Genomic DNA, 13,122 nt, shown 5'->3' with positions numbered 1-13,122 from the left:
ATGTTCCAGGACATGAAAGAAGGCCCAGTGAGACTGGACAGTGATGGGAAGAATGATCAGAGATGAGCGGGGGAGGTGAGCAAGGACATACTATTCTTTGCCTGCTCAATCCATTCTCCATCCTGCTCTGCCTTGTTGTGTGCCTCCTGACCTACCTCTGTGGACTCCATTACCTACATTCTCATGGCTTCTGGCTTCCAGTTGGGTTCCACCAGTGTTGTGAGGGTGGATCAGAAAATGGTGGAGAGATTGGTCCTGATACTTCTTTCTTTTTCCTTCTTGCTTCAGCAGCATGGTTCTGGGTGTAGCCTAGTCCCTCTTTGGCCACTGTAGGTGTCACTGGGAGACTTGTATGTCAGGTTAAGGACCTGGTCTTTTATATTTTTATTTGAAGTGCAGTGAGAAGCTACAAACATGCTATAGTTACTTTCTCATCACATCACTCTCTTACAGTTACAACCCATTTCTCATCTCCTCTTAACAGGAAGGCTGTCTTCTTCACAAACATACTCCTCTTCATTACTTCTCAAGCCACAGTTGACCAATTCTTCCTTCTCAAAAATCCCTGCTCTCTTAGCTTTCAAGATCCCACAGTCTTCTTGTCTTTTCTATATTTCAGTCTCATTAGAAATCTTTTGTTCCTCTCCCCAGCTTGTAGATGGTGAGGGGCTCTCTAGAACTTACTTCTCTCTTTCTCCACTGCCAGTGTCAGCCATAATCATCTCTCATATGAACTAAATGTTTCCTAATTTGTTCCTCCATGATCTTTTCAAATCATAAATTGAATGTTTATGTTACTATTTGCACAAAATACTTCAATGGCTTTTCATGGCATTTAGAATCTAAACTTAACCTATCAGAGGTTCATCCCTGGTCCAAACTGCTATTATCCTGGAGGAAGTCTGATACTTTCACCCTCATGTGGGTTACAACTCAAGGTCAGTTCTGGGAAAAAAGGGTGGTGGTGGCCATGGGCCCAGCAAGTACCCCTAAAGTCTGTCATTGGCAGCATGGCAGTACTTTTTTTTTAACATTTAAAAATATATGTATATTCTAGCCAGTGCTTCCCAAGGATAGGTCTTTGTGGTATTGAGTGGATTATTATAGCATCTTGGACTTTCTGTTTAGATCTGGAAGTTACTATGGTTTGGTTCGCAGTTTGTTTATAAACCCTTCCTTGCAGTGAGGTTACTTCTACTACTCTCATTCTTGATGTGTTGATTTGACTAGTTTCAGAACATACTCTTTTCTTTTTCTTCTTTTTAATGCTGAAAATATCTATTCTGCTGACATCTCATTATAGAAAAGAGTGTTGTGAGTGGTCTCCAACTGTGGAAGCTGATTTCCTGTGTGTTAGCAGTTTTTATGGTTTATGGTGAGTGGTATCTAAACACAGTTCTTGTTGGGCAGGTATAACATTAGAATTTCCCCATCTTTGATAATGCACCTTGAAGAGTGGTGGAGCACTGACCTGGCCTGGGAAGCCTAAGACCTGACAGACCCAAACACCTACTGTGAGGGGAGGGAGTGGAAAAAAGATAGCAAGTATTATTATCTTTTTAAGATACAGAATCACTGGGGTGCCTGGGTGGCTCATTTGGTGAAACATCTGCCTTCAGCTCAGGTCATGATCCCAGGGTCCTGGGATCAAGTCGGACCCTGGGATCAAGTCCTCTGTCGTCCACCCTGCTCAGTGTGGAGTTGGCTTCTCCCTCTGTCTCCTCCACCCCCACCCCCCCGGCTTGTGCTCTCTTCTCTCACTCACTCTCTCTCTCTAATAAATAAATAAAATCTTAAAAAAAAAAAGGATACAGATTCATTCTCTTTCTTCCAATTTTTTTCTTTGAAATTTTTTATTAGTTTTTTTAAAATACAAAAGTAAAATATAGGGCGCCTGGGTGGCTCAGTTGGTTAAGCGACTGCCTTCGGCTCAGGTCATGATCCTGGAGTCCCTGGATTGAGTCCCGCATCGGGCTCTCTGCTCGGCGGGGAGCCTGCTTCTCCCTCTGACCCTCCCCCCTCTCATGTGCTCTCTCTCTCTCTCTCAAATAAATAAATAAAATCTTTAAAAAAAATGTAAAATATGTTCATACATCCTCGTGTATCTATCCCTCGACCTAGCAATTCAACTCCTAAGTAATTATCCAAGAGAAAGGGAAATTATGTCAAAATTCTCATATAGAAATGTTCATAGCTGCTTTATTCACAATAACCAAACTCTAGAAACAACCCAAGGGCCCCTCAATAGGATATGGACAAACAAGTTGTGATGCATCATTTGAATGGAACATAATTTAGTGATAGAAGGGAATGAACTGTGAATGTATACAGCAACCTGGACAAATCTCACAGACATGATAGCAAATGAAAGAAGCCAGACACAAAAAGTTATGACTCCATTTATATAAAATCCTAGAACAGGAAGAATTAATCAAAGGTGAAATAAATGAGAGCTATTGTTGTTTGAGGTGGAAGGAGGGGTGGGACCAGGAGAATTAAAAATAAAATTATAAGCACTCATTTCAACAAGGGAAACAATCCAAAAATGTATAAGGAAAAGTTAATCCTTTCATATTTAGTTTCACCCCATGATGCTAATGCTGTTAAAAGCTTGATATGTACTTTTTCACACTCTCTCCATGTTTATAAATACAAACAGAAATACATGTGCACGTGCAGGTTTTGCTTTAGGATCATGCTATACACGGTGCTTGCTTTTTAAAATACCTACTTGAGGGGTGCCTGAGTGGCTCAGTAAGTTGGGCATCCAACTCCTGGTTTCCGCTCAGGTCATGATCTTGGGGTCATGGGATTGAGCCCCATGTCGGGCTCTGCACTCGGCGGAGTGATGGAGAGTCTGCTTGAGATTCTCTCTCCCCCTCCGCCCCTCTCCCTGCTCTCTCTCTCTCAAATAAATAATCTATAAAAAAATAAAGTAAAATAAAATACTTGCTTGATAATACATCATAGATATCCCTCCAGCTCAATAAATATAGATGTAACTCATTCTTTTAAATACCGGTGTAATTCCTTAATATGAAGGCACCATAATTTATTGAGTCATTTGCTTAGTGATGCGTAGTTAGGTTGTTTCTATTTTTTGTTTTTGCCACTGTAAACAATGTTATAATAAAATATATCTTTGTACATCTATCTTTACATATGGTGTTTAGATCTCAAAAATGGGAACAGGGAAGGATAAGTGTTTTTTATTTAATTGGATATTGGCAGATTGTATACCAAAGAGATTACAGCAGTTCTCACTCTCACTAAGCAACATATTGAAAAGCCTATTTTGTCACGTCCTCACTAGCACTAGATGTTATTGTTTGAATTTTTGCCAATTGGATTGATAAAAATATGTTGCCTCTGTTGCCTTAATTTCAAAGTAGTTCTAACCAAGGTAAACCTATGCTTTCATACCTTGTATAAAAGAGTCTTTTAACATCTCTCCCATTTTTCAGTCCTGTTCTTGGTCAGTATGATTCACATACCTCAAAATGGCACTTTCAAGTATATTGGGAGATAGAAGGCAGGCTTGGCCAAGAGGGAGCTAGTCCCATTGTTAGTTTGTTTTTCAACTTAAAATATTCAGCCTAATGGGAAGAATTTCCTTATTCTGTCATCCTTTGTCAGAGCATCCTGCTTATTTTCATCCTGGTACCAACAAGAATCTGTGATTGTCTATTTATTTATTCTCTTGTATTAGGCAGGGTCACAGAACTTAGAACAGAAAACAGAACTCAACTCAAAAGGGTTTAATTGAAGAGAGTGAAGCAAATAGACTATTTATGGATGCAAGGTCAGGGTTAGGGGTATTAATAAGGATGTCGAAGCACTTGGAAGTAGCACTGTGAGGAGCCATTACCATCAGTTTCAATTATTTATTGCTGTGTAACAAACTGCCCCACAACTTAGTGTCTAAAAAAACAACCACCATTTGTTTGCTCACAATTCTTCAGTTTGAGCAGGGCTTGGTGGAAATGGCTTATCCATAACCACTCTGCACTTGGTGGAGTTCTCTAGAGCAACTCAACTGGTGCTGGGTGAGGATCCAGGACGGGTTTACTTACATATCTGGTGCCACTGCTGGGGTGGTTGGAATGGCAAGGGGAGAGCTAGGCTTGTCTCTCTTTCCATGTGGTCTCTCATTTAATAAGTTAGCCTGAGCTGTTAATAGGTGGCTGGATCCCAAGAAAGTCAAAGTGAAAGCTGCCAGGCCTTTTAAACACTTGTCACAGAACAGACCAAGCATTCCATTTACCACATTCTACTGGTCAAAGCAAGTCATAAGGCAAATCCAGCTTCAAGGGGAGGTGAAATAGATATTACCTTTTAAGGGGAGGAGCATCATGTTCATATAGAGTTGAGATGAATCTTTAGTAGCCATCCTTTTTTTTTTTAAAAGATTTATTTATTTATTTATTTGACAGAGAGAGAGGGAGAACTTGTATTCATGAACGGGGGGGAGGGGCAGAGGAGAGAGGGAGAGAGAGAATCCCAAGCAGTATCCCTCACCACCCTGAGATCATGACCTGAGATGAAATCAAGAATTGGATGCTTAACCAACTGAGCCACCCGGGCGTCCCTATAGCCATCTTTGCAGATAATCTACTGCATATGCTTCAGTACAAAAAGACAAAAGGAAATATAGAGTTTCCAATGAGATCTGGCACTGTGGAGGAAGGTCTGTCCTACAGGAGATGTAGTGATTGAAATCTATTGCCAGAACTGTGGGGCTGAGGCAGAGGGAGAAGGGCAGAAGCAGTACCCTGATCTTTTTCTTCCTGCTTCTGATTTCCTTCCAGTATAAGGCAGCCTGGTTGATATAATTCAGGGGTCAACCCCACCTCTCCAGAAAGCAAAGCAGCTCAGATAAGGCCACTGAATGGATTGGGAATGGATTGGGCCATTGAAGAAGAACAAGCATATTTTTTTATTATCTGTTTCTCACATTAGTTAAGTTTCATCAAGGGAGGGGAGCATCCATCCTGATCATAGTTGATTCCCTGGAGCTAACAAGTATCTGTCACTTCCTAGATACTCAACGAAATGTTTTGAAATGACTTGAGTTTAGTTATCTGAGGAGGAGTCATAAACTTGACCTTCCTTCTTTCTGATACTGCAGAAGAAACACCTAAATGATGGCAAGATGGAGATTAAATGACAAATGAGACGAGCTTGATCCTAAGGCCACAGTTTCATTCTGGGGCTAGTCATGGTATAAAATGTGAATGCCAGTTCCCTAAAGTCTGACATGGAGTGCTACTAGAATATACTTAGAGTTATAACACCCAATCTGATCTCCCTGGTGATTGTCTGAGCATTGTGCTTTTCTCCTTTGGCTCCCAGATGATGGACTTAAGTGCCCTAAACTAAGTGATTTGTTTTCTTTAATGTAGTACTATGAGAAGCCACAGTTATGCTTTTAAAAAAATTGACATGTAATTCACATACTATGTATCCATTCTTTTAAAATGTGAATTCAAATTCAGTGATTTTTCATATATTCACAAGGTATGCAACCATTCCACTTATCTAATTTCAGAATGTTATCATCAGTGCCATCCCCCCCACCCCAAACTCATATTCATTAGCACTCACTTACCTTCCCCCCTTCCTTCCAGCCCCTGGCAACCACTAATGTACTTTTTGTCTCATTATGTATCCATAATGTATGGATTTGCCTATGGTGGACATTTAATATAAATGGAATCATACGATATGTGATCTTTCATTTCTGGCTTCTTATGCTAAGCATAATGTTTTCAAGGTTCATCCATTTGTAGCATATATCAGTCCTTCATTTCCCTCTCTCTATTTTTTAAGATTTATTTATTTATTTTAGAGAGAGAGAGTGTGTGTTCAGGGGAGGGGCAGAGAGAGAAGGAGAGAATTTCAAGCAGACTCCCTGCTGAGTGTGGAGCCGGCTGCAGGGCTTAATCTCATGATCCAGAGATCATAACCTGAGCCAAAACCAAGAGTTGGATGCTTAACCGACTGAGCCACCTAGGCTCCCCCATTTCTCTTTTATGGCTGAATATTATTCCATTGTATGGATATACCATATTTTGTTTATCCATGCATCAATTGATGTACTTTCTTTCTACCTTTTGGCTACTTTGAGTAATGTTGCTATGAACATTTGTGTACAAACTTCTGTGTGGACATATGTTTTTAATTCTCTTGAGTATATACTTAGGAGTGGAATTATGGGGTCATATGGTAAGGCTATGTTTAACTTTTAGAGGAACTGCCAGAGTGCTTTCCAAAGTGGTTGCACCATTTTACACTCCTCCCAGCAATGTATGAGGGTTCAAATTTCTTCATATCCTTGTTAGCACTTGATTACAGCCATTCTAGTATGTGTGTAGTAGTATCTCATTGTGGTTTTGATTTGTGTTTCCCTGATGGCTACTGACGTTGAGCATCTTTTTATGTGCTTATATGCCATTTGTATATCTTCTTTGGAGAATTATCTATTGAGGTCATTTGTCCATATTTTAACTGAATTGTCTTTTTATTGTTGAGTTGTAAGAGTTCTTTATATATTCTGGATATAAGTCCCTTATCAGGTAAGTGATTTCCAAGTATTTTCTCCTATTCTGTGGGTTATCTTTCACTTTTTTGATAGTGTCCTTTGAAGCACAGAAAATTTTTAATTTGATGCAGTCCAATTTATCAATTTTTTCTTCAGTTACTTGTGGTTTTGGTGTTGTATCTAAGTTAATAATAATGACTAGAATTACTGCTGCCTCTTGGCTTACATGAAGAACTTTTGTCTCCTTCTGTTTGAGCACTTTTGTTTCAGAGATCATTCCAGGATCTCAAACTTGTATTCTTGATTAACAGAACACTGAGCCCACCAAGTGAGGTGGCAGAGGGAGGGTGATGGTGTAAATCCCAGTTTAAGAGTTCAAGTCCAAAGGCCTGAAATCCTTGAGTACAGATGGCCAAGGGCAGGATAAAACAGATATCGCAACTCACAAGGAGATTAAATTTGCTCTTCCTCTACCTTTTTATTTTTGGGGGCCCTCAATGGATTGGATAGTGCCCACTCACATTGAGAAGGGCCATCTGTTTTACTTAGTTCACCAATTCAAATGCTAATCTCTCCTAGAAACACCCTCACAGACATACCCAGAAATAGTGTTTTACCAGCTATCTAGGCATCCCTTAGCCCAGTCTGGTTGACACATAAAATTAGCTATCACAGGGATTAAATGAGTTTAAAAAGATGCCTATAAAAATGTACGTTAGGGGGAATAACTGTAAAATACAGATAAAAAGAAGGCAAACGTCAATGCTTTGGCAAGAGTTGGACGAGGTTGTCAGAAAACAAGCTTTGCTCTGTGATTAGCTGGGTGACCTTGCTCAATCACTTAAACTTACAAGTCTCAATTTCCTGGTATATTGAATGTAGGTAATCTTGCCAAATCTAAAGACCTTTCTGTGTTATTATGAGATTGAAATGATGTAGTAGGTATAAAAGTGCTTTGGAGAACTTAACTTGTTATTCTGGGCATTGGGAATAATTCATAGAGACTTGCTTGCTTTCATTCTAAAAACTGACTTTGAATTGTTTATAGTACCGATTTATCCCTTTGCTTGGGGCCAGCCTCAAGTAATGTTTACCAAAATGAAACATTAACATGAGATTTCTCACCACTTAACTGGGTGAGGGCCAGGCCCTGGTACTTGGCTCAAAGAAAGTAGTTATATACAGTGCTTAATAAGAGCCAGACCCTCAGGGAACTCTGTGAATGCTTTTGGTGCTAGGGTGAAATGTGACCAAAGACTATCAACCACCGTCTTTTATTGGTTACTTAGAACGTAGAGGTATTGTGTTTAAAAAAAAAAATAAAAAAAAATAAAAAAGACAGCCTTATTGACATTGTGGTGGAGCTGGAAGACCTAAGCTTTTGGACCTTCGCCCGCTCACCTCCCATCTATCTCAGGCATTTATGCAGAGGAAGTTGGTTTGCCCAGAGGTGTCCAATTTGAAGGGAGGGGACAGTGAAACAAACAAACCACAGTAACGTAAAGCACTGACTTCATTGTTGAGAAAGACACATTTACAAATTATGAAGTATTTAGGGATGATATTGTCTATCCCTATGGGTTGTTTTAGACTTAATTGCTTCTGACAGTTAATCTTTGGAAGATACAAGTGGATACAACAGTTATTGACAGGCTAAGATAGAATAAGATCTTTAATTGTCACCTATTATGTCACAGAGACACCAAAGAGGACAAGACACCTGGAATACCAACAATTCCCTCCTCCACCACCCCACCCCTGACAAATTTCTGAGTGTTATTCTAGACTGACTGAGTAATTCAGACTTTGAGATATTTCACCTCTGGTGAACACATCACCTGGTTGGGGAAGAGGGATGGCCCTGGGGCAGGAGCAGTCCCTATGAAGAAAGGTGAAAGTTTCCAGAGTGAGGTAGAGAGGAAGGGGATGCTCCCATATGAGAATATGAAGATCCAGAAACAAGATTAGGATCTGGGGGCTTCCAAAAAGTAATCTCTCTTTATGAAGGGTTTAACCTCTTAGGTGCTTTTTCCTTTAACTACAAAAAGTCATACTTAGTATCTATAGTTTTATACAATTTCTCTCATACTCTCTAATTTCCTTTTGCTTCTTCTAACCCTTTAGTAAAGTTTGATACACAGCTATGTATCAACTGTACCTCAATTTTCTTTTTCTTTTTTTTTTAAAGATTTTATTTATTCATTTGAGAGAGAAAGAGTGAGTGAGAGAGCACGAGCGATGGGGGGGTGTGGGGGCAGGGGAAGAGGGAGAGGGAGAAGCAGGCTCCCCATTGAGCAGGGAACCCAAAGCGGGGCTCAATCCCAGGACCCCGGGATCATGATCTGAGCTGAAGGCAGACCCTTAACCAACTGAACCACCCAGGAGTCCCTCAATTTTCTTATTGTAAAATAATCCTCACCACATAAGTGAGGATTAAATGAATCAGTACATGTTAATTAGTGTGCTAATTAATGTGAGTTAGATTAGGACACCTGGCAGTGCCTAGCGCATAAAAGTGCTCAGTATATGTTCACTGTTGTTGTGACTGTTATTGCCACACCTTCTCCTCCTCTTCCTCTTCTCAAGGCCTTTCAAACATCAAGGGGGGCCAGGGCCACTTTCATTTTTTGAGGCAACTAGTAATATTAAAAGATAAGGAAATTACAAAATATGATTGCAAAATATTGTGGTATGCTTTAAACATTTAATATAACAAATTAATGCTTTGCAACACACACAAAAATACAAGCAATAAAACTATGCCCTTCACGGGGTAATTACATAGTACATAAATTGCACACTCTGGACACTACACTATAGCTCAGGAATTAGGATGCAAGCCTCAAGCTGCAAGGCGAGCGTCAATATCTTCCAGTCCTGCCAGCCTATCTTCCTATCTTTATATATAACCTCATTTGGAAATAACTTTAAAGGCAAATTTTAGTCCCTTCCTGAATGGGAGACCAGACCAAAAGGCTTTTTTCTTTTTTTTTTTTTTTTAAAGATTTTATTTATTTGACAGAGAGAGACACAGCGAGAGAGAGAACACAAGCAGGGGGAGTGGGAGAGGGAGAAGCAGGCTTCCCGCCGAGCAGGGAGCCCGATGTGGGACTCGATCCCAGGACCCTGGGATCATGACCTGAGCCGAAGGCAGACGCCCAACGACTGAGCCACCCAGGTACCCCCAAAAGGCTTTTTTCATCCCTCTATCCCAATCCACTGGGCTCTAGGTAGATTCATAAAGGGAAGTAAGGGCCCCTCTCCCCAGACCTCATCCCACCACCTTTGCGGAGAGAGGAGTGGCCAGGGAACAAACGGCTTGAAGGAGCAGTGTCAGGAAGGTGATTCCAAAAGGGACAAATCACTATTGCCTACCTCAGCTCTTTTACTAATATTCAGAGGGAGGTAAAAATCTCGGGGGAGAGAGAAGCTGACATTCCAGTGCCCGAGTAATACCTGGTAGTATACTATGGCAGGCAAGCCAGGCTTCAGCTTCATGCGCTGAGCCTTTTTTTAGTTTTTATTTAAATTCTAGTTAGTTAACATACAATGTAGTATTAGTTTTGGTGTACAATAGAGTGATTCAGCACTTCCATACATCACCTGGTGCTCATCACAACAAGTGCCCTCCTTAATCCCCATTAGCCTATTTTACCCCCCACCTCCCATTTTATTTTTATTTATTTATTATTTTAAAAAAGATTTTATTTATTTCTTGGACAGAGAGAGACATAGTGAGAGCAGGAACACAAGCGGGGGGAGTGGTAGAGGGAGAAGCAGGCTCCCAACAGCAGGGAGCCCAATGTGGGGCTCGATCCCAGGACCCTGGGGCCATGACCTGAGCCAAAGGCAGATGCTTAACAACTGAGCCACCCAGGTGCCCCGACCCCACCTCCCATTTTAATCAGTCACTATAGTTACTATTCTTTTTGATGTTCAGATTATCCCAACTTTGGCCAGGGGGAGCTTTTTCCTCTATGGTTCCTGAGTCCATTTGACTTCATACTAGGCTTTTTTTGTGTGTGTGCTGCTTCCTTGCTTTTTATTATGAGAAGATATCCAGGCTGCCTTTTATATTTCCTGCCCCAACCTAGAGGCAGCCATTTCTCCAAGGAAATGATATTTAGAGGCCACAATCTGAAGATGAGAAGTGCTTATTACTATTGGGTTTATTGTTTCTAGGCCTTTGTAATGGAAAGAGCTTGGAAATACTTTTTGTTTATTTTAAAGAAAAAAGGTATTATGAGTTCATAATAATTCAAAATTTATTACTACAGGGTATTACTTCTTTGTTTTTGTTTTTTTTTAAGATTTTATTTATTTATTTGAGGGAGGGAGAGAGAGAGAAAGCACAGTATGGGGAACAGCTGAGGGAGAGGAAGAAGCAGACTTCCCGCTGAGCAGGGAGCCCTAAGTGGGGCTCAATCCCAGGACCCTGAGATCATTACCTGAGCTGAAGGCAGACACTTAACTGACTGAGCCACCCAGGTGCCCCTAACTTCTTTGGTTTATATATTTGATTTTCTTTTCTCCTATTCTGAAAATCTTGGTTCCTATCAACATTAACAGTTACATATTTGCTTTATTCTACCATGACTATAATAGTTTCAGAATAATAATTGCAATAATATTGCTAAAGAATATGATTACTAAAAATAGTTTAAGGTATTTTTTTGTAGTTCTTTTTCCCTACTAGGTATATATAGTCAAATTACTCTGTTTTAAAGTCATGTGGAATAATTTCTTTCAAAATACTGTTAGCTTTTGTTTTATTTTGTTTCCGTTTCTTTGGGAGTATTTTATTTTTGTTAGTTAATCATTTGAATATTTATGTGGTTGAAAGTCAAATCTACAAAACAAATTATGTTCAGAGGTCTAATTTCTCACTTTATCCCCTCTACCCTGTTCTTCCCTCCCCAATAGGTAACAATCTGTTTGAAATGTATATAAGCATTCCATATAGATATAATTTATGTGTAAGTGTGTATGTGTTTAAACAGGAGTTTACTAAATAACTTTTCTCTGCTTTCTTACTTGTTGTTATACCTTGGAGATCACTTCATAGCGTTTTCACAGCTTAGAGAACTCCACTGCAGGCACGTACCAGTATTTATGCAGCCAGATCCTTACTGCTGAACATTCAGGTTGTTTGCAGTTTTTTGCTATTCCAAATAATGCCAGTTTATACTTGGCAAAGTATGGATACAACTTTTCATATTTTGTATGTGTTATTTTGAGATAGATACTTGAAAGTGGGGTTTCTGGGTCAAAAAGAAAATGAAAACTTTCAAGATGTTGCTAATTCTCCTCTATACAGATTGTACCATTTTGCCTTCCCATTATCAAGGAATGAAAGGATCTGTTTCCCCAAAGTATCATTACAGAATACGTAGTCAATCTTTTGGATTATTTTTGCCAAATAGGTGGCAAAAGGTGAGAAACTGTATCTCAGCATTGTTTTAATTCACATTTCTCTTACTCTCAGCAAGATGGAACATCTTTTTGTAATGTTTGAGTCATCTGCGTTTCTTTTTTTTATAAAAGGACAGTTCTTTCTGGCTCCTCCCTTTCCATGATCTCCAGTCCTTTCTGGGTCCCCAGTGCTTCCTGGTTTGGTCTTCAGGCCTTTAGGTACAACACTCAGCGCTGGACTTCCTGCAGCTGCACCCATGTCAGGGGCCATGTAGTGGGAGGACAGTGAGAGAGAAAGGAAGCGATAGGTATTCTCCCCACTTCCTTGGGACCACAGCCCCTCTGATCAGAGAGGAAGGCTCCCCTCCTCAGAATGTTAGGCCTCTGCAGGCCCTGGCTGCTTTTACTGCCACGGTTGTTTTTGTTGTTGCCACCATGGGATGACCTGGGGGCTGGCGCAGGAGAGGACAGAGAAGAGAACAACTCCAGACAATTTTTCCATCTCCTTTCGCCTTAGGAGCTCCCCTTCCCTCTCCTGAGGACAGAGCTACAGGGCTTCTTCTGGACCTCTATTTTTCTGTGCCTAGTGCCCAGCTCCAGATAGCACAATGTCTCGAAACCAGGTTGGGACACCAGGAAAGAAAAAAGGAAATTCATAGCTGGCTTGGTGGTACCTCACCTTCTGGTCTTCTTCAATTCGGCTTCTGTTTAAATTAAGAAAACACCGTGCTTTCTAGCCACGTTGAGTGGGAGGGTGAGATAGGATGGAATGCACTTACTCCATCTTACCTGAAACTGGAACCCCTGCCTCAGGGATTTTGCACTTATTTCCTTCTCCGCATGACATGCTGTTCATCTAGATCTTTAGTTGACTAACACCTACTTGTATTTCAGGTTATACCACGAATGTCACCTGCTCAGAGAAGCCTTTCCTGACCACTCTCTCTCATGTAGCCTCTACCAATCCCAGACACTCTTTGCCACATTAATCTATTATATCATCTTCATAACATTTATTACAACCTGAAATTATCTTCTTTATATGTTTATTTGCTTCTTGTCTGTTTCTTTCCTTACTCTGGGAATGCTTGACCTATCTTGCTAATTTCTCACGTGCCTTTAGGACACTGACATGTAGAAAATACTCGAATAGGTGTTGAACAAAGGAA

This window comes from Neomonachus schauinslandi, chromosome 7 (genome assembly GCF_002201575.2).
Source record: "Neomonachus schauinslandi chromosome 7, ASM220157v2, whole genome shotgun sequence".
Classification (NCBI taxonomy): domain Eukaryota; kingdom Metazoa; phylum Chordata; class Mammalia; order Carnivora; family Phocidae; genus Neomonachus; species Neomonachus schauinslandi.
The sequence above is the reverse complement of the archived record's forward strand: the minus strand, read 5'-3'. Positions refer to the sequence as shown.